This window comes from Heterocephalus glaber, unplaced genomic scaffold (genome assembly GCF_053883595.1).
Source record: "Heterocephalus glaber isolate CG9 unplaced genomic scaffold, H.glaber_assembly_v1.0 deba00000937, whole genome shotgun sequence".
Classification (NCBI taxonomy): domain Eukaryota; kingdom Metazoa; phylum Chordata; class Mammalia; order Rodentia; family Bathyergidae; genus Heterocephalus; species Heterocephalus glaber.
In genome coordinates this window covers 4,955,663-4,980,543 of record NW_028258173.1, presented here as the reverse complement: position 1 = coordinate 4,980,543, position 24,881 = coordinate 4,955,663, and the positions used below count along the sequence as shown (strand labels likewise).

General features: G+C 48.6%; 1 long non-coding RNA gene and 1 other non-coding gene across 3 annotated transcripts; both read left to right on the top strand.

Annotated features, from left to right (window-relative positions):
- The first annotated feature begins 491 nt into the window (after positions 1 to 491).
- LOC110345095 (uncharacterized) lies at positions 492 to 3,237 on the top strand. Of its 2 annotated transcripts, XR_002388165.2 has the most exons (3): positions 494 to 667; positions 897 to 993; positions 2,929 to 3,237. It is a non-coding gene; the product is annotated as an uncharacterized LOC110345095 (long non-coding RNA). The 2 variants fall into 2 exon arrangements; XR_002388164.2 differs by having other exon boundaries at positions 492 to 993.
- LOC147828747 (small Cajal body-specific RNA 16) lies at positions 1,032 to 1,218 on the top strand. The gene has a single exon (XR_015450307.1).
- Positions 3,238 to 24,881: the final 21,644 nt, after the last annotated feature.

Sequence of the window (24,881 nt, the reverse complement as noted above, 5' to 3'; positions counted from 1 at the left end):
ACCCCTGCTGACTTTGGGAACTGTTCCTCCTCTGCTCCAAGCGGCAAACTGTAGTACAGCAAAGCCAGGCATGGGGACACACGCTTGTAATCTCAGCACACGGGAGGCTGAGGCAGGAAGATCTTAAAGTTCGAGCCCAGCCTGGGCAAGTGAGCCACTTGGTGAGACCCTGTTTCGGGAAAAAGAGAAAAAGAAAAAAGGCTGGGATGTAGCATAGTGCGAAGGACCTGGGTTCAATCCTGCCCCGAAGAAAAGAAAGAACGAAAGAAGAAAAGAAGGAAGGGAAGAAATAGGATGTTCCTTCTTCCTCCAGAGGGCCTTCCCCTCTAGCCAAGTTTCGCTCCCTATCACCCTATCTCGCCAGCAGCGGCCCCTTTAAGGCCGCCTTGGAGGACCCAGATTCACAGAGGGCATCCTCTAGCTGCTGTCTCGATGGTTAGTCACCACTTCCGGTAGGAAGTGCAATTTCAGAGCTACTCCTGCCGGTAGTGGCTAGTGAATCAGACACGTGGTTTATCCGGAAGGAGGGGCAGCCCTCTCTCGCCTCCTGCTGGTCGCCGACCCTGGCCCGCAGGGCGACCGAGGTGGCTCTGGCGGAGGCCCTCGTCGGGCCCGGCCCTGGGACACTGAGACCCCAGGGCTCTGGCCAGAGACCGGTGGCCCCTCGGTGGGACCGGAACTTCCGGGGCTGCTCCCTTAGCGTCTGGGGTTGGGCGGGAGATACAGAGGGCATCGGGCCGCTGGCAGCCACCGAAATAGGCCTAAGGGATTGTGAAGAGGCGCGGGGCCAGCGGACAAGCCTGCAGTGCCCCCCGGCTTTGCGCGGGTTTTCTGGATTGTGTAAGCAATGAATGAAACTGTCTTCGTAAAGCACGTTTTTTCACTCTTTTCCCCAGGGTTCCTCCAGAAAATGAGAACTATCCATTCCACGGCAATTGGATGATTGATTCCTCCTGATGAGTTTTCCAGGTGACCCCAGTTTGAGTGACCCAGGTATGTCCGGCACGGAGTCAGTGCCCCAGGGTGGAGGGACGGTCTGGGGAAAGGCTCCTGTGTGGTCGAACCCGCCCCGGGGTGGGTGCAACCTCGTACCAGGCAGCCCCACCTTGACCTAGAGTAAATTCCCAAGGGAAGCCTTCCCTGGGTTTTGAATTTGCAGTAACAGGTGTGAACATTCTAGCAGCAGTTTGATGATCATGTATGATACTGCAAACAGGACCTACCCAGCGAGGAGAAAAACATTTTGTTTGTTGGTTTGTTTTTGTGGTACTGGCGACCGAACTCAGAACCTTACTTACTAAGCAGGCACTGCGCCACTGAGCTACATCCCCAGCCCGAGAAAAACATTTTGAACCGGAGACCAAGTAGTTTTCAAAATCCTGTAAACCGTATTGATGTCATTTGTTTCCTTTAAACGTTTATTGATATTTTTGGTCAGGCACCATACCAAGTATGAGGAATATAGGGACGAGTAAAACAGTCACAGCTCTTGTTCTCAGGTAGCAATAGCCCAGCTGGGGAAACAGGGTTAAATGATCACACGTAAGAGGGTGTAATTCAAGCCAAGCTGAATGCTCTGAAGGAAAGCACTGCCCTCTAGGGATCTATGTTGCAAAGAGCCTGGTGGAAACTGGAAAGCTTTCCTTAGGAGGAGACTTGAGCTGGACTCTGTTGGATGAGTAGGAGTTGGCTGGCAAAACGGGACAGTGTGTGCGAGGGCCCTGTGGCCTTGCAAGTGTGGCTGGTGGAGGAACTGAAGGAAACCACTAGCTCAGAAGGCAAGCTGGAGAACAGTGTAGAACAAAGCCCAAAAGATGGGGAAGGGCCAGACTGCACAGGGCCTGTGGCTCATGTGAGGATTTTGGGTTTTTGTCCTAAAAACTGTGAGATACCACTGCAGGTTTTAAGTAAAAAGAAGATATGTGTAACTCTGATTTCAAAAGACTGCTGTGTAAGAACAAAAGTGCTGTCCAACAGAACTCCCAGTACTGGTGGAAATGGGCTGTCTGGGCTGTTTAGAGCAGCCACAGTGACTGAGCATTTGAAGTGTAGCTGGTGTGGCTGATGTGCCGAGTTTTTAAATTTTAACTCAAATGTTAATACCCAAACATGACTGGTGGCCTCTGGGTGGGACAGTACAGGTCTGCACGTGTTGGAAGGAGTGGTGACCTTTGGTAGTGACAGAGACAGCGTCCAGTTCCCAGAGAACCTCATAACAATTTCTCCTTGGAAACAGTGGAATTTTTAACGTTTATTTTCTTGGCTGTAGTACAACCTGCTTCTCCATGAAGCAGCATCCTTCCTTCTCCTGGCTGTTCATTTGGTTGTCAGCACCCAGATCGAGATGTCCCTATCCACAGCAAATTTAAGTACTTAAAGTGGCCACATTCTCTGTCAGACACCTTGGGAGGAATGTAAAGAAAAGTACAGTCCTCCCTGGGGATGTATCTCAGTGGTACAACCTGTGGTCAGCATAGGCAAAGCCCTGGGTTCAATCTCCGGCACCAAAAAAGAAAAGTATGTCCAGGTACAGTGATACTGGTCTCTAATTCTACTACTCAGGAGGCTGATGCAGGAGGATCACAAGCTTGAGGCCAGTCTAGGCAACTTAGTGATACTCTGTCTCAAATTAAATTTTAAAAAATACTAGGGATGTTGCTTAATGGAAGAGCAAGTATGGAGACCTGGGTTCAATCCCCAGTATCACAAAGGTGGGCGGGTGCCTGATGTTGGAAACTAGAATCCATTGAGGGAGATATCAGTAAATGCTGTGGGACAAGGAGCATTTTCAGTGGGGCCCATCCCAGACATCACAGTCTGGGTGGAAAGTGGATTTCCAGCTTGGGAGAGTGTTCCATGGCACCAACAGTTTTAAATGTTCAGACTCAGTAAAGGAGGATAAACTGACAAAGTGTACTTTCTTTGCAGGTCAGTTTCCTGGGAGATGGGTGCATATGCTGCGTGAAAATATGGTTTCGGTTCTGCTGGTTCTGTGTCATTGTTTTGATTTAGGGCCTTCCAGGTTGGTTTCTTTCCTTGAGACGGGGTCTCTCTGTGTAGTCCAGGCTCACGTCAAACTCATCATGTGGCCCAGGCTGGCCTCAGACCCACAGTGATCCTCTCGTGTCAGCCTCCCAAGTGCTGAGATGACAGTGTGCACCACCATGCCTGGCTTGGTTTCATTCTTCACCATGTGCTCTGTGAGACGGATATAAATAAATGGAGTCCAAACCCAAAGAGTCGTTGTGCACTCTGTGATTTCTAAGCCCAGTGGTTCTGTGTGTGTGTGGCCTCCACTGCTGAGATACACACTCAGTAGCACTGTCTCCAGCTTTTTTTTTTTTTTTTTTTCTTTTGGTACCGGGGGTTGAACTTGGGTCCTTGCGCTTGTGCAGCAGGCGCAGCAGGCGGTGAAACCACTGAGCTAAATCCTCCCCCCCAATAAATGACTGTCAGGTGCGGAATTCATGCAGCCTGGGGGCCGGGAGCCCAGCACTGCAGGACCAGATGGTGGGAGCTGGGTTCTCCTGGGAGAGCACTATTTTTTTGTGTTTGTTTGTTTGCTTTGGTACAAGGGATTGAACTCTGGTCCTTGCACTTGCGCAGCAGTCTGGGAAACCACTGAGCTAAATCCCCCTGCCCTTTTTTTTTTTTGGTACTGGGGATCGAACTCCGGTCCTTGCGCTTGTGAGGCAGGCGGCCCTCCAGCTGTTGTGGAGAGGGACTTTGCCACCTTCACACCTGGAAGTGTGGGCACTGGAGGTGCTCTTTGACCTCAAGGACCGTGAGCTGTTGGGAGAGACAATGCATGTGGGCAGATGGCCAAGGTCTCAGACCACTGGGAAGGGAGTGGCCCCCATGCCTCTGGGTGGTATTAATGCTTCCCTTTGGGTGGGAGCTGCCAGGAAATGACTTCTTGGACCTGGTCCCACCGTGCTACATCACGGTTACTGGTAGCTGCCCCAGCTTCCTCAGATGCATTTCTAACCCCACACAGGCCCTGCTTCAGCTCGCTGGCCAGGGTCCCAGTGTCAGCAGGGGCACTGCCAGCCTGCTGCAGGGGTAAGCTACTCCCTCCCTAGGCCCTCTCCACCCCTGGCCCAGGGTCCTCAGCAACAGCAGAACCACTACCAGCACCCATTTCACACATGGGTTTCTGTTTTGGTTTTTTGGGGGGTACTGGGCATTGAACTTGTGTCCTTGCGCTTCTGAAGCAGGCGGCAGAACCACTGAGCTACTTCCCCAGCCCCTCCACGTGGGTTTCAAATCCACACCCCAGGAGCTGTCTGCTGTCCGTCAGTCACTTTGCTGTTTGGGCCTCGATTCAGTAAAGTGGGGACAAGGACAGGCAGATGGCCCCTGAAGGCATGGTGAGCAGGTCCATGGTGCGCCCCTCCAGGTCGGTCGCTGTGCTGGAGCTGCTTCAGGCTTCTGGGTTTTACCTTCAGCAGCGACACCCAGGCATGGCGAGCAGTTACTGTGGTCTCTACCTGCTTACCGGCGGGGGCACAGGCTGACTGCCTAAATGGCCTAAATGCACACCTGTGATACTGGGACGACAGTATGGGCCCATATTTCTGGACTAGACCTCTGAGGGCCAGTTCGGGACACATCCTGGTTGCGAGTGTTTGTCCTATATGCAGAACCTTGGCTCCCGACAGCGGCCCCAGGCACTGCCATGTCTGTCCTCGGCACTGAGTCTTCACACAGCTGTGGCACTGAGTCTTCACACAGCTGTGCGTCCCTGCGCCAAGGTCATCCACCAGCTGCTTAGTCTTTGCTGGAGGGTTCAGCTGGAGCCTCTACAATGGGTGTCCGACCTTTTGGCTCACCTGGGCTGCAAGGAGTGATGAGGAATTGTCTTGGGCTGCGTATAAAACGTGTAGTTAATATATATAAACAATAAGACTGCCTTTCTAAAAAATATTTTTTATTGCATGTTTTAAAAGGGCAAGCAGCCTCTGGGCCACTGGAGGCTGCCCCTGCAGTCCTAGGCTTCTGGAGCAGTGACTGATTCGGGCCTGGAGAATGCTAGTGATGCAGGCCCTGCAGGCCCTTCGGGTGGAGGGTTCAGAGCCTGAAGGGCTTTCCTTGCTATCCACCGAGGCTCCCATGAGTCTGCAGTAGGCAGGGACATTCTGGGGAGAAAGAGTGCCAGGAAAAGGGAAGATCACTGCCTGCCTGTCTCTGAGTTCCTGCCGGTTCAGCTCTGCTGAAATTCTGCCCCGAGGTGGCTTTGTACCGTTCATCTCCTCTGCCTTTCCAAGTGACACCGTGACAGCAGCTCCATTGATTCTCCCACACAGTAATGGGCTCTGCTGACTAGCACGCTGGGCGCCCTCATGGTGACAAGGACACCCACACTGCCTAGGAGGCTCAGGAGTGCGCTCCAGCGTCTCCTGCTCAGTTCCCTTCCTGCAGGCCTGGACGTGGTGACAGGGACTTGTCTACTCCAGTGACCATGTGTGTGTTTCAAGTTGGCCACAGCATGTCCTGGACAGGCCTAGGTGGTGACTTTTTGTTCCTCTGGATTATATAAGGGGGTTGCCATGGGCGGGAGTGCCATCTTTAAAAGGGAGAGTGCCTTCCATGGTAAGAATGGATCCTGAAATCTGGGGGTGTTTTTAACTGTGAAAGATCACCGAGGGACACACAAGGCATGTATCAGAGAAAGTATAAAAGTGGAACTGCAGAATGCTTCCAAGTTAGGAGTTTGAACTTCTCTCTTCGTCCACTAGAGGATGTACTCCTACACCAGACTGCTCTCCGGTGACTTGCTACACAGTGTGGGTTTGGGTTTTTTTGCTCTAAAAAAAAAAATTCAACCAAGACCTTTTTTCACCAGAAAGCTATGCAGAAGATTCATCTTTGGGGTGGGGCTCTTGTTGAGGAATTGTCAGCAGGTTCCAGTTGTGCTGGGCTCCCAGGAAGTGCTTATCAGGTCATGAAGCAGCTGAAGCCAGCCTGGGCACGTGCATCTGGAAACGAGCATGTTCTCATCTCCCTGCAGAGCCACTCCCGGGGCCTGCTTTCGGGTCAGTCACCAGGAGGGTTTTCCTGCTGAGGAGTCTAGGGCCATACAGAGCAGTCTGTGAAGTCCCAGCCAGTGGGTTAAGGTTTTAGAAGTATCTCTGGCAAAGAACATTGCTCTTGCTTGAAATTAAAAGGTACATACCACCAGGGATTTAGCTCAGTGGCACAGTGCCTGCCTGGCAAGCTCAAGGTCCTGAGTTGGATCCCCTGTATCAAAAAAAAAAGGTACAGGGCTGGGGATTTAGCTCAGTGGTTTCGCCGCCTGCTGCGCTGTGCTGTGCAAGCACAAGGACCCGAGTTGCATCCCCAGTACCAAAAAAAAAAAATCAAGGTGGAGCAAAGTTAGTACAGAGACACCATGATTTAGATTGCTGATTGTTTTCCATTAGGAAAGTGCTGCTGAATGGGTGAAAAAGTAAGAGTACTATGTGTCATCTAAGCCAGATTAACAGCTTTCTGATGGATTAAACAAATGTTTAATTGAGCACTTACTGCTGGCTGCTTTAGATGAAGGCCTGAACAAAATAGACAAACCGGCTGCCCTCAAGGAGCTACCATTCCAGTACAGGGAAGACAGGAAATAAGTCAGAATACAGAGGAAGAGAAAGGAAGTAGACTAGGAAGAGTGGGGAATGGTGTTTGCAGTTTTAGATAGTGTGGCTAGCAAACACCCAGGGAGGTGACCTTTAGGAGAATCTTAAAGGCAGGAGCTGGACAGGAAGAGCCCTGCATGCTGAGGGGGCAGCGTGCACGCTGGGGCATGGACACGAGGGGTTTTAGAAGGTGTCGGCGCAGTTGTAGGGCCTTACAGTTAAGGAAAGTGGGGGCCTGAGCTCACTGAGCCGGCCAGGCTCCACGCGTTGGGAGCACCGCTTTTCTCTTCGCGGCTGTAGGAGCTCACCCTGACCCATGAGATGTGGGACACGGGAAATGTCTTGTGCATGTGACAGGGAAAGCTCTGGGGACAGCTGGGGCCACCTTACGGCCTCTGCCTTCACTGTGTCCACAAAGCCAGAGACCCCATCTCCACTGCAGAGCTCAGCCCGGGTCTTGTCATCGTTTTGCCCATTTCCACCTCTACAGCAGCCCCGAGGACAGGAACCCTGTACATACTTCATTTTTCCACAAAGGATAGATTTGTTTCATTTAAGTCATTTAAATTGCCAACAGGAAGATTATAAACAGCGAGTTCTCCTATAATCTTTACAAGTGGAAGCCTGTTTGGGCTTTACATGGTTCACGTAAAACAGTTATTTGTTCTGTGTTTCTTGCTAGAGCAGTTATGCAGCTACAGCAGGAAACTAGTTCTGTTACTGCAAATGTCATTAAAGCAAATCCGAGTAAGTCGTTGGAAGGTCACTTGACTCCAGACTGTCAGCTCTGGACAGTTATGTAATGGTTATGCAATGCCAGCAGACCACAGCCACTGGCAAACATTTAGGTTATTGTATTGGGTCGACATAAGACTCCTACTTTCTTTCAACAGCACACCCTTCTTAAACAAACGAAGACTTGGATTTTCAGTGCCAGCTTCCACTAGAGGCCCGGTTAGCCATATTCTCCCTTCTGTGCAGGGCTGTCCCCGTGTCTTGGTTTTCCTAAGTCAGATTTGTGACATGAGTCTACTGGACAACTTGGAGTTTTGTTGTTTTTTGTTTTCTGTGGTTCTGGGGATTGAATCGAGGGCCTTCACGCTGAGCTACAGCCCCAGCCTGAGACAAAGTCTAGGCTGGGCTTGAACTTGCAGTTCTCCTGCTTCAGCCTCCCAGAGTGCCGTGGTGACAGAAGTGTACCGCCGTGCCTGGCGGTTGTCATCTTATATTGAGATGAGCAATGGCAAAGGCACACATCAGGCGCCTTCACTGATGTCCCGTCTTCACCCTTCTGAAAGTTAATGGGAAAGACAAAAAGGAGATATTAAGAGATCAAGGTGAGACAGAGGTTTTACTTCCGGTGACTTGGCATTTGTTTGGTTTTTAATTCTCAGCACCACCACCCGCAGATCTTTCTGTTTCTGAGTAAAGGGCAGCTAGGCCTCCTTTTGACTCTTCTTGGTCCTTGCCTGCTGACTTCCTTTCTGGTGGCTTCAGAGGGTGTCTCCCTGGCCACCCCAACTCCCCTTCCCCACACTTCCAGTGCACCCATCCTTCTGCTTTGTGCTTCGGTTGAAACTGGCTTTCGGGGTTCCCTTGTGATGCAGGCCCAAAGATCACCCACCATCCTCACAGCAGTGCTCCCCCCATGTGCTCCCTCCTCATTTTCCCCTGTGTCATTTTGCTTTTTCTTTGGGCTTTGAGCCTCCTGCTTATTCCTTCCCACATTTCCCAGGGACCTCACAGCATTACTTTAGACAAGATCAGTCACATGAAGTAATCTGTCCATCCCAGTGTTTTCTTCAATGCGTGAAAGACTTCTCCAACAATTTAATTATGAGTTAAAGTTTTATTACAGCCTTGTGTGTAAGGGACACTGCCTTAGTAGACCAAGTCCGAGGTTCATTTTAAGGTAGGAGTATTTTATAAGAGAATATAGGGGCTGGGGATTTAGCTCAGTGGTGCTGCCACCTGCCTTGCAAGCGCAAGGTCCCGAGTTCGATCCCCGGTACTGGAAAAAGAAAAAAAGAAAAAAAAAAGAAAAGAAAATATAAAGGCGGGCTGGGGTTGTAGCTTAGTGGCACTGTGCACAAGGTCTTGAGTTTGATCCTGGTACTAAAAAAAAAAAAAAAGAAAGAAAGAAAATATAAAGGCATTATCGTGCATTATCGTTGTCAGGCTAAATACAGATGGAATCACTAGGCCTGGGGACGCAATTCAGTGGTAAAACGTGTGCCTAGTATGCGTGAGGCCCTGCGTTCAATCCTGAACACCACCAAAGAAAATGAAGAATTGCTGGCCAATCAGCCAAGAGAATGAAAGGATAAATAATTAGATAACTGGTTTCCTGAAAACTTACAGGTTATGCCAGTTTCTTCCCAGAAGGAAGTTATAAATTAGACCGGGTAGGAAGGGCTCTGTCACAAGCCTGTTTTAGGCCAATCTTTTATTTTTAATTTTTGTTTTCATTTACTTATTTACTTATTTATTGACTTTTGTGGCTCTAGGGATTGAACCCAGAACCTTTGCTTGGTTACATACATCTCCAGCCCTTTTTATTAAATTTGGAGGATTTCATTAAAGTTGCCTAGGCTGGGCTCAAACTCAAGATCTACCTGCTTCAATCTCCCAATTTATGGGTTTACAGGCATGCAGCATCACACCTAGCTAGGCCAGTCTTTTGCAGTGCCTCATTTTGACCAGGCGTAACCACTGTCTTAGTTAAATCTCTGTCTAGAAGGCCCATCTTGTGTTTTGGGTACAACGTGCAGAAAAAGGCCAGACATCTTGTTAGGAAGCAGCTTCTTGTCAGCAGGTTTGGGCCAGGGCCTGAGGGGATGCGTTTCTCACCAGCTCCCCGGCCAGGCTCCCCGATGGCAGCCTGGTCATTCTGGACAGGTGGCAGGACTCCCTCAGACCCAGGACACGTGCCGTCCTCCCCACGAGCTTGTTGAGGTGCGCATTCATGCGGTCGCCTTGCAGCCACATTTCTTGGCACTCTGTTCCCCTAGGCTTCTGCATGGTGGGGTCTGAGGCTCCTTGTTCACAGGAGTGCAGGAAGCGGCGAGGAGGAGCATGGGATACCCTGCTGTTTGCAGTCAGGTGACAGCTCAGGTTGGGCTCATCTCTGAGTGATAGCAGTTCAGAGGGTAGGCTCTGGAGTATTGGAGGAAACATCCCTGAGCGATGAGCCTGAGAGACTTAGCCACTAAAAAGATTTACACACATATGAAAAAGCTGAATGGGATGGCGCAGACCTGTAATCCTAGCACTCTGGGAGGCTGAGACAGGAGGATTGCAAGTTGGAACCTAGCCTGGGCAACTTAGTGACTTGGCAAGAAAAAATTTAAAAAATAAAAAAAAATTTAAAGGGCTGGCTATGTAACTCAGTGTGAAGGCTTTGGGTTCAATCCCTGGTATTGCCCCCCAAAATAAATAAGTAAATAAAAAGATTTATACACATTTGAAAAGGACTCAGAAATTCTGAAAGAAAAGGGAGGAGGGTCTTATCCCTTATGCTCAACAGGGAGAATTGTGCTGCAGTTTCTCTGCTTGCCTTTACGTGGTATGATTTCTAATGCCGGCGTTCACTTTCGTCTGGACCTGAGAAAAACAGGACTGTCCTAGACTTTCTTCACTCACTGCCTTTCAACACCGTGTGCCCTGAGACCACGAACCACCTACACGGCGCTAAGCCACCGCTGTGGCCGGCTACCGGAAGTGAAGTCACTGTACGGTTGCTACCCGGTGGTTTCTCGTGGGAAGTACAGTCCTTCCCGGTGTGACATTCCTGGTACAAACAAGATGACAGATTAGATGTGTCTAATTTTATCCTAGGAGGGAGGAGGGCGGTTGTCATGGAGCCTTTGCAGTAGCTGCTTTACCAGGAAAGGAGGGAGTTCAAGGACTGCAAGGGCCTGGGTCACTGCGTCTCCACCCTAGGCATTATTTCCTAGGTAGCACCAACCTATGTGTTGTATTTTTACCGAACTGTGACAGACTGCAATGTTCTATTTAAAGTTTAAATTTAATTTTGCTCCAGGCCGGGGTGGGAAAGCCTAAGTTACCAAATCTGAGGGCCCCTTTCCTCACTTGTGACACAGGCTGCACACCCACCTTCTACAGAGGTCACAGGGACTGTGAAGGATGAAATGTGTAATGCTCACTGAAGGGCATGGGGCGGAGCCTCCACAAATGCTAGAAATAAGGGGTTGGGGTGACAAGGCTTAGTGGAAGAGTGTGTGTCTAGCGTGTGTGAGACCCTGGGTTCTATGCCCAGCACCAAAACAAGAAACATTTCCAATAAAAAAAGCCCCACCACCACCACCCCTTTTTGAGACAGAATCTCCCTGTGTAGCCCAGGCTGGCCTCAGACTCATAGCAATCCTCCCGCCTCAGCTTCCTGAATGCTGGGATAACAGGTGTGCACCACCACACCTGGTTTAAAAAGGACACTTTTGTCTGCCTGGTTTATATAGGAAGGAGAGTCCAGGAATTCAGAGGCTAGGGAAGGAGCTGGAGCATGGGGTTTGGAGAGGTGGGGTGGGAGCAGCTCCTGTCCACAGAGAGCTGTCAGGAAAGAGAAAGCTAAAAAGTGGTTTTTAAGATAATTTTGAGACATCTAATCAGCACAGGGTTGTCAGATTTAGCAAATAAAAGTGTAGGGCATGCAATTAAATTTGAATTTCGGATGAGCAGCCAAGGATTCTTATAGTACAAGTAAGTCTTAAATATTGCATGCAGCATGTCTGCACTAAAAAAGTACATATCTGAAATTCAAAATGTCCAACTAGTTGGCTTTGAGTGTCACTCCCAACTCTAATTCAGTGAAGCCTAGGTGATTTTCAAGGTTTCCCTGGACAGCACTGCCTTTGGCACCCTGCCAAGCTGAAACAGCTCTCAGTGCTGCTCCTCTTGAACAGGAGGTGACCCCCTATTGCAGTTCATCTGTGCACCCAGCTCCTGGAAAGGGGTGATGGTGGAGAAACAGCCCTCTGCTCCTCCTGGGCTTCAGAAAACAATTCAGTGACTTAGGAGGAGCCCCACAGAGCCCCACAGATGCCCGGCTCCTGGCGTGCTATCACCCTCCAGATTCCGGTTCCCAGGCTCCAAAGTGACCCGAGGAGCCGCTGTCCCAGTGCTCCTGGCCCAGCCTCAGTGCAGGCAGCACACAGTCCCTCCCAGGGGCCCTCCGGGGAATGGGGCTGCCCAGCCAAGGCCCGCAGATCTGCTCTCCACCAGCTCCCCTTCATCTATTTCCGCATGCCACTCTATTCTTCCTGGGCTTCTCACTCCTCCAGGAAAGTTTGCTTTCAACTAGAGGCGCTTCCAGGACTCAATTTCAAGTTTGAACCGTTGTTTCTGTGACAATCCTGGCCCCGTACCTCCCTCGTAAGAATCAGATGGAGGCTCATCCCAGGCCCCTCTTTGTTCCTCTCCCTTCCTCTCCCCTCCCCCCTTTCCCCTCCCCTTCCCCTCCTCTCTCCCTCCCCCACCCCTTCCTCCCTCCCTTTCTCCCTCTCTGATTTCTCTGGAGGTCAGATAAGGTCAGTTTTGGTGTGGTGACCTGAAGTTTTAGCATGGTGACTCCAGTTGGTCTGGTCCTTTGGGGCCTAATACACAAGCTCCAACACATCAGTGGCCTCTTGTGATTTTTATTTAACAGCAGCAGGAAACCTAGCCTCCCATGACCATCAGGGGCATCCTTTTTTGTATGCTTTGTTGTTGTTTTTTTTTGGTACGGAGGATCGAACTCAGAACCTCACACTTGCAAGGCAGGCACAGTGCCACTGAGCTAAATCCCTGCCCCTGTATGCTTTGTTTTTTTCAGTCTCCTCTTGCCTAGAAAGGAGACTCCAGGATGTGTTGACCACTCACTCACCCCTGTGTGCCTGGTGCACCGCACAGCACCCAAGTGTGCACACAGTGTTTGTGAAAGAGAAAGCAAACAGTGGCCTGCGATATTGGGCGTCCCTGCCCCTGGCTGACCCATTTCCCGGTAAAACAAAGGGTTCTGGGAGGTCATGCTTGAAAACTGTTCAGGACCTAGTAGGCTTGTAATAAATTATACTGATGGGCTGGGGGAGGGCTCAGGGGTACAGTGTTTGCTAAGCACATGTGAAGCCCTGGTGAAATCCTCAGCACCATAAATGAATAAATTATGCCGACCATCCCCTTTCCATCATATATTTCCCATTCCCCCATATTTTACAGAACATTCAAATTAACTTCCAAGGATTAAATGAAGGTGTGGCTACAGTAAAAAGATATTATCTTCTCTGTCATTCTGTTCATTCATGGGGGGCCTGGACATTAAACTGACAAAAGCCAGATTAGAAAGAGAAAAGACTGAGTTTATTATTGAATTACACAGGAGTTCATCAAAAAATGTGATTCAAGGACGGTTTAGAATTTGGGCTCTTATATTCCACCTTAGCAGGGGAGAGGACTTTTAATGTGGGAGCTGAGTTCATAACAATGTCTGTTTCAGTGATATCTTATCCTGGGGAGTCCAGGTTAGGTCGTAGAAGTCAGTCTTCCTAGTTGTAAAACTCCTAAAACACTCCAAGGAGGGATTTATGACCCTTGGGACTCTTGCACCCTTATCTGCTTTTAGGCAGATAAGGGGAATTTGGGAGAGAAAAAGAAAGGGGGAAAAAGACTTCTTATTCTTTATTCTGGATATTCCTTCCCCTACTTTATCCTTTTTAAAAGTTTTTTGGTGCTGGAATTGGAACCCAGGGCCTTGTGCATGCTCTACCACTGAGCTACACCCTTGGCCTTTAAAAAAAAAAGAATCTAATTTTGCTATGAATCAAGGAAATCACCCTCTACTTCCCTTCCTCCAAGTAAGGGGAAGTTGAAAGTTCCTGAATCCTCTTCTGGGTTAGGAGAGTAGCAGGCTCGGGCCTCCAGTCCTGGAGTCTCCACCCTGCTGTGCCCTTACCTCTGCCCGCTCTGTCCCCTCTGTCTCCTCTGTCCCTGCTCCGGTGAGTCCTTGCCTATGACCGGAGCAGTGATGTATGTGTCACCTGGAAGAGTTCACTTATCCCCCAAGGTGTGTAATTTACCACCCAGGAAGCGCTTATGTGCTGGAGCAAACAGCTGATCAATGAAGAGTTTTAATGACTTCAGATTCTGGGGTAGGATGAAGAATCTTATTTATTCAGCAAGTCACTGCAGACCCACAGGGGAGAGAACAAAGCTACACGCAGAAAATAGCTTCCACTTAAGCACCACTTAACCGGGGCCACTCCACTCTCAGGCTTTGCGTTCTCTTCATTTAATCCTTGGAGCAGACTGCTGAGGCTGGTGTCCTGCTTGCCTCTGCCTTGAAGATGAGGACACGGGGCAGGGACGGTCACCGCCAAACTCACTTAGCCAGTGGGTGCTGGGCTGTGCATGGGGGCGCCATTCTCTCTGGACCTAAATAAAGAGTCTCCACGACTACAATCAAAGCTGTTCTAGAGGCTGAGGCAGCAGGACTGTGAGTTCGAGGCCAGCCTGGACACCTTAGCAAGAGTCTGCCTCAAAATAAAAAATGAAAAGGGCTGGAGACATAGCTCAGTGTGAGAGTACCCCTGAATTCAATCCCAGTATCACACACATACACACACACACACACACAAATGTCTCAGTCATGTGGGGTTTTTTTGTTTTGTTTTGTTTTTTGGTACTGGGGATCGAACTCAGGTCCTTGTGCTTGCGCAGCAGGCGGTGAAACCATTGAGCTAAATCCCCGGTGAGTCACGTGGTTTTAACAAACAAAAAGTGTACAAATATTAAAACTATTTTAAGTACAAACTATCTATATTTCCATTTGTGTTTTGCTCAGTTAATGAAGCCATGGAAGGAGAGGGGATTGAGAAAGCCCAAGGGCAGGAAAGACAGAGACATCCATAGCCCAGACCAGGAGATACCGCGGGTGTGAGTGTGACCCACCTGTCCCTCCACGGAGTCCCAGGTGATGCCCAGTGGTCCAAGGTGCCAGCCTTAGCTTTCCAGCTGGCAACAGCCTGGGTTTATTCCACAGTGCAGTTCAGGCTCAGCTGGTTTTCAAGCTCTCCTTGGTGTGTACCAACACTGTCAGCAACACCTAATGTGCCTTTGGTAAGGGACTTTGTCCCCTGGTTGTATGTTTTCCACAGTCACCAAACGTGATGATTTGAAGTTGACATTTATGTCATTTTTGAGCCCAGCTCTACCACACACACACCACCAGATGCGTGTACATACACTCAGTCAATTTGCCCCTCTCAACAGTTCTTCCAGCCTGTTGGGTAAGTGTGAAATGGAAACTAAATACGTTCAATAATTTTCTTTTCTGCCAGTACTGAGCATTGAACCCAGGGCCTTTGCACTAAGCTATGTCCCCAGCCTTCTTTATTTTTTATTTTGAGACAAGTTCTCACTAAGTCAATAAGTGCCCAGGCTGGGTTGGAACTTTTGATCCTCCTGCCTCAGCCTCCCAGAGTGCAGGGATTACAGGCATGCACCAACATGCTTGGCTCAATAAATTCTTTTGATGATTAAGAGTCGGGACTGTCTAGCTCTTCCACTGGCTCTGTCTGGTGTTGTGGCTTTCTGTGCTAAACCAGGTGATCACAAGCCCCTTCCAGCAGGTGGGAAGCCTGGTTACAGGAGCCGGATCTCCTCTGGCCTGAGGCAGCTCTCCAGTCCTCCTCACAGGCAAGTGAAATGCAACAGAGGCTAAGACTATTGAATATACACGCATCGCTTCATATTCCAAATGACTGCTCATCTCCATCCTGCTAAAATTGTGGTCATCCCGAGAATAAATTGTTTGTTTGTTTTTGGTAACGGGGATTGAACTCTGGACCTTGCGCTTGCAAGGCAGGTGGCAGAACCATTGAGCTAAATCCCCGGCCCCTCGAGAATAAATTCTGATGGCTCAGTAGTAACTGCCTCCCTCTGAAAGAAAATGAGCTGAAATTAACTGTTCAACAGTGTATTTGCTCTTTACCTTCTGTACCTTTTATTTTATTTTCTGGTACTGGGATTGAACTCAGGACCCTGGAATTGCAAGGCAGGCATGGTGCCACTGAGCTAAATCCCCGGCCCTGTACCTTTTATGTTTTTATTTTATTTATTTCGTTTTTGGTGCTAGGATCAAACTCAGGGTCTTGTGCATGCTAAGCACACATTCTATTACTGAGCTACACCCCAGTTTGTCTTTTTTTTTTTTGGTTCCAGGGATCAAACTTGGTAGCTTGTATGTTCGAGGCAGGCAGCGGCCCCACTGAGCTAAATCCCCAGTCCCGGCTTGTCTTTTTTATGCCTACCTTTGGAAGTATGTGGAGTTCCACATACCCTGAAACAAAGGAGAGTCCAAAAGTACTTAGTGTCTGCTGATTTCCAGTCATCAGACAGTTCACAGGTTGTGCTGCTATACTACTTAAATGCGTAAGATGCTAATCTCATAATACTCCTGTTTTTAGAAAGTGATGTCACACCAGGTAGGCTTGCAAACTTTTTTTGGAATACACTGTGTCCCCCAGGGTTCTTTATTCCATTATTTCTATACAAACAGTGCAATAGTTGGAACTAACTGCAGACCAACAGCTCAGTGGTTCACTGTTGTCATGTTACCCAGAACAGTGGCGTGTCCGTGTTCTTCTTTACTTGGTTTTCATTGAGAAACATCCTTTGTCTTCCAAGGAATGCATAAGAGTTCCTGTCTTAGAACTCAAAGCCCTGAATGGTGACTTTTCCTCCGGAACAATTGGGCCAGTTGATGGTGCTCCGAGCTCTGAGCTCCAGAGAGGAAATGCATTTGAGTTGCCAGGTTTCGGGGAGAGGAAGCCACCTGTGTTGTGGGACTATAAGAAAAACAACTATTTCCAAGAGTAGTTCCCTCTGTCCCTTTTAGAGAGCCTCGTGGTTATGGTCATGGTTATGGTTATGGCCCAGCTATCGGTTATGGAAGTGGCGCTGGGAACAGGCACTTGCCGGATGAAAACGACACTCAAAGAGCCAGCCAGCAGGTGGTGTCATGGATTTTTACCACTGGCAGATGTACTGCTATGGAAAACAGAAGCCTGATGCATCTTGGATATTTAATCCTCAAAATAGCCAAAACTTGGAAGCAACCAAAGACAATCAATTACGGAAATTATGGTATAGCTGTACAGTGGAAAGATGCTGATATTTTGATGAGTGAGGGGAAAAAATGGGTTTTAACACACCGATTCTATTTATACAAAGTCCAAAATCAGGTGACAGTGAGAGACGTCCGGAAAGAGTTTATTTGAGGAAGAGGCCTGTGGGCCAGTTAGGGGACAGGAAGCTGTTGGGGCTCTCTCCCTATATTGCTGCACAGGGCAGTTAATGTGGTGTATGCGTGTCTAGAAATACACCTAAAATGTGTGCACATCAGTGTAATTTATAAAGAAGGAAACGCTGTGTACCTATGGTGTGATTTCACTGACAATGTGTAAGAGCAGGAAAACTAGGCTAGGACTTTAGACATTGCAATAAAGGGACTGGATGTGTAGCTCAGAGACGGGGTACCTGCTTCACGCGCGCAAGGCCCTGATTTTGATGCTCAACACTGGGGAAAAACAATTGAGTGAGGAGAATTCCAGAGGGTAGCCAGCTCTGGCCCATGTGATGTTGGAATTTTTTATTGGGGCTGTGATCGTGTAGGTGTGTATTTTCTGTGACACTCTAGCTGTACACTGGGGCTTCGTGTGTGTCTGCCTGCATGCTGGGGATTGAACCCAGGGCCTTATGCATGCTAAGTACATGCTCTACCATTGAGCTACACCCCCAGCCTCAGATTGTGTTTTTCTATTTGTATACTGTCCCTTCATGATATTTTTTGAAAAAGTATTATTCTGGGGTTTGGTGTGAAAGTATATCAACAGAGAGAAAGGACCTGGATGGGCACCTGTGTTCCTTTCCTGTGGTTACAAACAGCACGCGTGTGTCATCTTGCAGAAGTCTGACTGGGTCTCACTGATCTACAGTCATGACTCCCTCATGATTACCCTCGGCCCACCTAGCTAATCTAGGCTAATCTCCTTTCTCTGGTACCGGGGATTGAACTCTGGGCCTTGCACTTGCAAGGCAGGCACTGGAACCACTGAGCTAAATCCTAGGCCCATAGGATATTCAGGATCTTTTTTTTTTTTGGTACCAGGGATGGAACTCGGGTCCTTGCACTTTCAAGGCAGGCGGCGGCGAATCTCCTTTTACAGTCGGCTGATGGGCAACTTTAATTCATCTGCAACCTTAATTTTCCTTTTCCTTATGATCTAACTTAGTCACAAGTTAGAGGACGTAGACATCTTTGGAAAGTGGTAAATAAAAATTATAGGAGGCCACTGTTTGGAACTAAGCTCTCACACCAGGCCCCGACAGATCAGACTGAAAACCAAAATGGAGTCACTCATGTTAAATTCCACTTCATCAAACCAAAGCCAAGTTCTTGTCTGGCCTGAGAAATCAGAAGAATGAGAGACAGCCAAGTTTTCCTAAAAGGCCAATTGGCCAGGCAATGAAGTTTCTTCTGCCTTTCATCTTTACATCCTGATTTAATCCTTATAAAAAGTAACCTGAAGTATCCTTATGTTAACCAGTTATTCTCCTATTATCCTCTTTGTCCCTGCCTTAAAATGAAAGTAACTTTGAAATGATCGACATGCCTTTTTTTTGTTTTCATTTTTTGCATGCTGTTGGATTGACCTTGAGGCCGTAGAACTGCTAGGCAGGTGCTCTGCCACTGAGCTATTCCTCAACCCTGATCATCATCATCTTCTTCCTCTTCCTCCTTTCCTTCTTCTCCTTCTCCTTCCTCTTCCTCTTTCTCTTACATGGGGTTGAACCACTCAGGGCCTTCACACTGAGCTACATCCCATCCCCTTTTTAAATTTATTTATTTATTTTGAGACATGGGTCTCACTAAATCACTAAATTGTCTAGGCTGGCTCGAATTTCCGACCCTCCTGGCTCAGCTTCCCAGAGTGCTGAGATCAGAGTCCTGAGCTTCCACAGCTGGCTTGCTTTCTGTTCTTTGTCCTGCTTGCTTTCAGCCTTTCTCTGTCTATAAGACCAACTCATTTTGCTCAGCCTATCAGAATACTTTTTCTATTTTACGGAGTGAAGAGTTGCTGGATTCTAAAACCACAAAAGAAATCCGATTGAGATGGGTAAAATAACTGTCATAATTTTTGTCCTTGGAAAGGGGACGTTATTCTGCAAACCACAGACAGGTACACAATAAAAGGCTCAGAATGATCATTTCTAAGTGGCAGCATTTTCCTCTATCCCTTTTTCTTATCTGTATTTTCAAACACTTTCCTGGAAATACACATATTCTTTTTGAGATGAGACATGTTAAATCTAAGTTATCTATACTGAGTATTTATTTAGGTTTGTTTTTTGTGTTTTGAGACAGGGGATCACCATGCCATCCAATTCAGCTGGCCTCAAACTCATTGTGTAGCTCTGGCTGGCCTCAAACTTGCAGCAATCCTCCTGCTTCAGCCTCCCAAGTGCTGGGATTGCAGGCAGGTAACACCAGGCTTGGATGAGGATATCTTTATAAAGTGTGCTGATCTACCTCCCAGGACATCTCTGAGCAGCTAGTAATGAACCTGAGGTATGTTTAATATTTTAAAAGCCCTTTAGGCTGAGGCAGGAGGATCACCGTGAGTTCAGAGGCCAGCCTAGACTATATAGTGAGACCCTGTCTCAAAAAACAAAACAAACAGGGGCAGGGATTTAGCTCAGTGGTTGCAGTGCCTGCCTCACAAGTGCAATTTCCCGAGTTCAATCCCTGGTACCAAAAACAACAACAACAAACAAACAAAACAAACAAATAAAATAAAAATCCCTTTAGGGGTGGGCGAGGGGTAGCTCCCTGGGAAAGCCCCTGGGCATCGCCAGCACTGCAAAAGCTAAAAATACATAAACTAGAAGCCTTTTCGCCTTCAGCAAATCACCTGTTGTGGGCACCCTCGCAAATGTGCTTTTTTCCCAAACAGAGTCATCCTTTCCAGAACAACATGTTTCCTGCTTCAGTTTTTCAAATGGTAAAGTTTAAAGTTTTGAAACAAAAGCATGCTTTACTAGAGAAGATTAAAAGCACATGAAACAAATGAATTCTACTCTGAAAATGGAATATTGGTAAATCGTTGTTAATATCGTCAAGTCCCTTTGTGCCAGCAAGGAAGGCCACCTTTGTGGCATCTCTGAGAAGTCGGCACCACCTCAGCCCATGGCTCTCCAGGGCCTCCCCATTTTGCCCACGAAGTCCACCCTCTCTCTCGTGTACTTCCTGGGACACAAGCTGAATCTACCTTAAAACACATCTGCTGCAGCAGACCGAATAAAGAAGTGGGACATGGTGGTGCATGCCTATAATCTCAGCTATCCCGGAGGCTTGAGGCAGGAGGATTGTGAGTTCTAGGCCAGCCTGGGCTCCTTAGCAAGTTCAAGGTCAGCCTGGATTATGTAGCAAGACCCTGTCTCAAAAAACCCCAAAATCAGGGATTTAGCTCAGTGGTTCTGCCACCTGCCTTGCAAGCACAAGGTCCCGAGTTCAATCCCCGGTATTAAAAAAAAAAAAAAAACCCAAATCAAAAACAAAACAAAAATAAAAGAACTGGAGATGCAGCTCAGTGGTAGAGCTCATGCCTAGTGTGTGTGAGGGTCTGGGTTCAATCCATAGTACCAAGAAGAAGGAGGAGAAGAAACATCAGCCACGGCGAGTGTGTCTCACTGCAACCACCCTGAAATGCTGTTGAGAAAGGCTGAGGTTTCCCTGTCTTTGGGACAAGTCACCCTTGTTTTCCCCTGGCATGGGAGACTCACCTCCGATTCTGCTCACAGGCCTCATATATCCCCAGGCAGTGCCTCCCTCTCAGGGGAGCCACTGTGGCTGCCAAAAACAGGTGCAGGTAAAATCAGCACCGGGGACCTGAGGGAAAGGGCTGCGGCATCCTACACAAAGCTACTGAAGAGTCCACCTGGCCCTTCCCTGCAGGCACAGATTTCCCATAAACCATGCATCCCGGTGGTGCTTTACACCCCAGATCCCCGCCACAAGCAGCAGGAACGGGGTCTCTTCTCAGTTCCGGGTCTCATAGTTGCTTTCTTGCTCTGTCTTCAGTCACTAGTTTCCGAAAACGGTCCCGCTTCCGGCTCCTTCCCATGCCTGACCGTCCACCAGTTACAAATAAAACTGTGAAATGCAAATGTGGGTGTTTCCTTTACAAACTCCAGCCAGGTGTCTGCAGCTGTAGGTTTTGGTCTGTGCTCAGCCCTGTGGTTTACCCTGGGCGGCTGAATCTGGGTGGGGGCATTCAAATCAAGGACTCCACTTGCTCCAGGCCCTCTGGGGCTTAGCTATTGTTCTCAGCTCTGTGGGGGGCTGTGGAGGGGTCTTGGGCATTTCCTGGGTGGCTGCCACTTCCTGCTGAGGCTGCCCAACTCCAAGAAAAGGGACATTTTCAGCATTGGTGATCCGGGGAGTTCCTGAAACTGAAGCAGAGTGTTCTCTTGCTTTCAAAACACAGCGAACAAATCTCTGTTTCCTAAATGGAAAGGAACAAAATCAGCACTGAGAGAGGTCGTGGGAGATGTTTTCCAAGTACCTCAGAGTACTTGGCAGGAGGAAGCAAAAACACTCATATTTAAAATACTCCTTGTCAAGGCTAGCCTGAAGTCAGATCATTGTGTGGTAAAGAAAAGAGAAAGAAATGTAGACGTTTGGCTTTTATGTTTTAAAAGATCATAAAAATTCACATTAGGGCTGGAGGTGTAGCTCAAGGGTAGTAGAAAACTTGTCTAGTATGTGGGAGGCCCTGGGTTCTGCCCCTAGCACTGCAAAAAAATTTTAAAAATGCATATCAATATAAGCATTTGAGCCCGGCCTTGTGGCGCATGCCTGTAATTCCAGCACTCAGGAGGCTGAGGCAGGAGGATCATGGTGGTGCATACCTGCAATTCTAGCACTTGAGAGGCATGAGCTTGAGGCCAGCCTGGGCTACATAGCATGTGCAAGGCTAAGCTGAATTATGTAGCAAGACCCTGTCTCAAGAAAAACAAAAACAAAAACAAAAAGAAAGAAATTGGTGTACCCAAAGAAGTCCTAAATAAGGCAGAACTCTGAGACCTGTAAGAGCGACCTGAGCCAAACCCAGACACAGGTCCCAAGAAGAATTAATCCTGACCTTGGATCTGGGTAATACAGAGAGGAGCTGAGCCACAAGGGATGGTGAAGGGCTCAGGAGGTCAGGGCCAAGAGAGAGGACTTTCCAAGAGAAGGGGGGCCCAAGGCGGACTTCTGGGGACAGAGCTGGAGAGAAGCGGGTGGGGCTCCTCTGACAGCCCTGGGCTCCAGGGTGGGCGTCAATAAGCTCTCATAACCTCCCCTCCCCTCCCCTCTCTCTGAGACAGGGCCTCTCTGTGTAGCCCAGCCTGGCTTTGAACTTGACATCCTCTTTCCTCAACCCCCCAGTACTGGAATTACAGGGGGTGCTCATATGTTTATTGATTTATTTATTTTGTTACTGAGAGTTGAACCCAGGTCCTTCACACTGAGCTGTATGCCTAGCCTTTTTCTTTCTTTTCTTTTCTTTTTTAAAAAATTTTACTCTGAGACAAGGTGTCTTACTATGTGATAAATCACCAAGTCTGGGCTTGAACCTTTGATCCTCCTGCCTCAGCCTCCCAGAGTGCTGGGATTACAGGCACACACCACTAAGTCTAGCTTCATCTGTTTTCATACTGTGCTTGCAAGTCTTACAACTAACACACACACAAAAAAGCAAAAAATAAAAAATAAAAAAATAAAAATTTAAGACTTTTTATTTAGAATATCAGAATGTTTATTTGTTTGTCTTTGTGGCTTTAGGCTTCACATGCTGGGCAAGCTCTGCACCACTGAGCTACACTCTCAGCCCCTGGAAGGACATTTTGAAAACAATAACAGGATGTTTGAACAATCTTGGAATTTCGCAGGCTTTTCCACAGCAGCGCAGCCTCCCTGTCTCTCCCAGGAGTCCTCTCACAGGATACTGGGTATCCACCGGGTCTCTCGTCCTGCTATAGAAGTGAGGGGGCCAGGGGCCGTGGGTGGGAGGATTTGGGGGCCGTGTGGAGGCCAGCACCCATCTTTATAAAACTGGATTGAAGCACACTTTTCCTTTGCTGTGACTGGCCATCTCTGGTGTCTGTGGACGACTCTGCCCAGCAGGCTATCTGCGGCCAGGGCCGCAGACCTGAGCGTGGAGCTGCTTTGTGAGTGCACTGCAGAAACCCAGTCCACACCTTCGCCAGAGACTGGTGTATTCAAAAGCCCTAATAAGCTATTCGCATGCACGGGCTGAAGGAATGTTTTGACAGCTTAATGGTGATTGATGTGCTCCATAGCTTTTTGACAGAGCTGGTGAATTATAGAGCAACTTCGCAGATCAACCCGAGATGAGATGAGAGCTCTCCCTGTGCAGCTGGCTGTCACCAAGGAATTGCTTGAGAAAACCCAGCCCCCCTTGACCCTAACTATCTCCTGCTGGAAGGAGCATTCAGTAGGGCTGAGGGATAAGACAGGTTTTGTTACAAGGGCATTGGGGGACATCTAGGTCTTTGGGACCTCTCTGAGACAATGGGTCCTTCTCTCTCCATTCTCACCTTAGGGGAGACTCTGTGTACAATGACAGAATGATTCAGCCTTGTACGATGGACCCCAGCATGGTGCACCCAGCATGATAAGACCCCAAATACAGGACTGGCCTGACAGACAGCAACCTCCCCGCACTAGGCAGGTGCTGAAGCCCCTTTGAACCCAGCACCAGGGGCTAAAGGTGTGGAGGCCAGCGGCATTTCGTTGGGGTCACTTCAGGACCAACTAGATGCCAGGGATCATTTGGTTTTTCCATCTGGGCACACTGAGCGGGCCATGTCAGTGCCCTAGGGCTGGGGGCCAGGGCACCGGTGCCACTGAGCTGCCCAAGGCTCTTCAGGAGGGGGTGAAAGGCTGCTTTTTCCTGTTTCTCCTTCCTCCCAAAGCCCTCATAGCCCAGCAGTCTCTCAAGAGGGTCTTTAGCTTCCTGGCTTTATCTCCTGCTCCTCAAAACTTGACCCCAAGTGGGGTCCCTTCTGAGCATGAAAGGAGCATTGGTGCAGGTGACTTTTAGTCAGTGGGTTGGCATCACCCGAAACTGAATCGGGCCAACCAGGCTGCCTGAGACCCTAAATATAAGGGGCGGAGAGAGGAGGGAATATGACTCATTGATGAAGCCTCTAATCTCCACCCAGCATAGGACTGTCCTCTGAGCCTCGCACGTTCCTGGTGACAACAGACACTCTTCTGTTATGTAATGCTCTCCTGGGTGTCTCCAAGTTCCACGGTAACCCAAATACAGAGCATGCCCCGGTGCCCATCCAGGAATGCCATTTAACACAAGGACAGCCTCGGCCCCAGCCAGAGAAGAGTGTGCTTTTCCTAAGTCAAGGTCATAATTCTGCCTCCTTCCTGTAATTGTGCTAAAGTGCGTGCAGGTGGGGCACCTAGAAGCTGCCGTCTATATTTAGCTCCTGTTAGCGCTGCATGCCTATACAGCATGCCTTTTTTATTATGCAAGGAGAGCAGACAAGGTCTGGCAAGGTAATCCCGGGGGGCTTATAATGGGAAAGGAATAACGAGTACCTTCCAATAACCATCTCACCACTGTCGACAAGATGAAGACAGCCCTGGCTTTGCTGGCTTCCCAAGGAGGCTCTAGAGAGCTGGCTTAGCAACCAGAAAATCAAACCTTTGCACACAGTGATACAGGAGGGGAAATAGAGTCCAGAGAGGATCTTGAGGCCACCTGTTCTCAGGGGCACAGGTTAATCCCTGTGGAGAACACCTGCTGCTTTCGGGAGTCCAAAGGATGAGTCTTAAATCACATGTGGTCTTTGTCAGCATTGCATTAAGCAGACAGTCAGCTGAGAGCAAAGCCCAAGGAACTGATATCCCTGGAAGACAGCAGACCGGACCGAGGTGGAGCATGCGAGCTCTCTGTCAGGATAAGAAGCAGCATTTCTTCTATCCACCTGCAGTATAAAAGAATATGTACTTGATGAGACCATTTACACCGAGTGAATGCAAAGTATCATCATCAGCATAACTGCAGGTAACTGAGAGCGTCGTTATCCCTAAGAAGAAGGCCACAGTATAGCTTCTCTGAAGGGGCCCTCATACTCCAGCAGGTCATACTTCATGCCTGGATTACACAAGCCAACCTG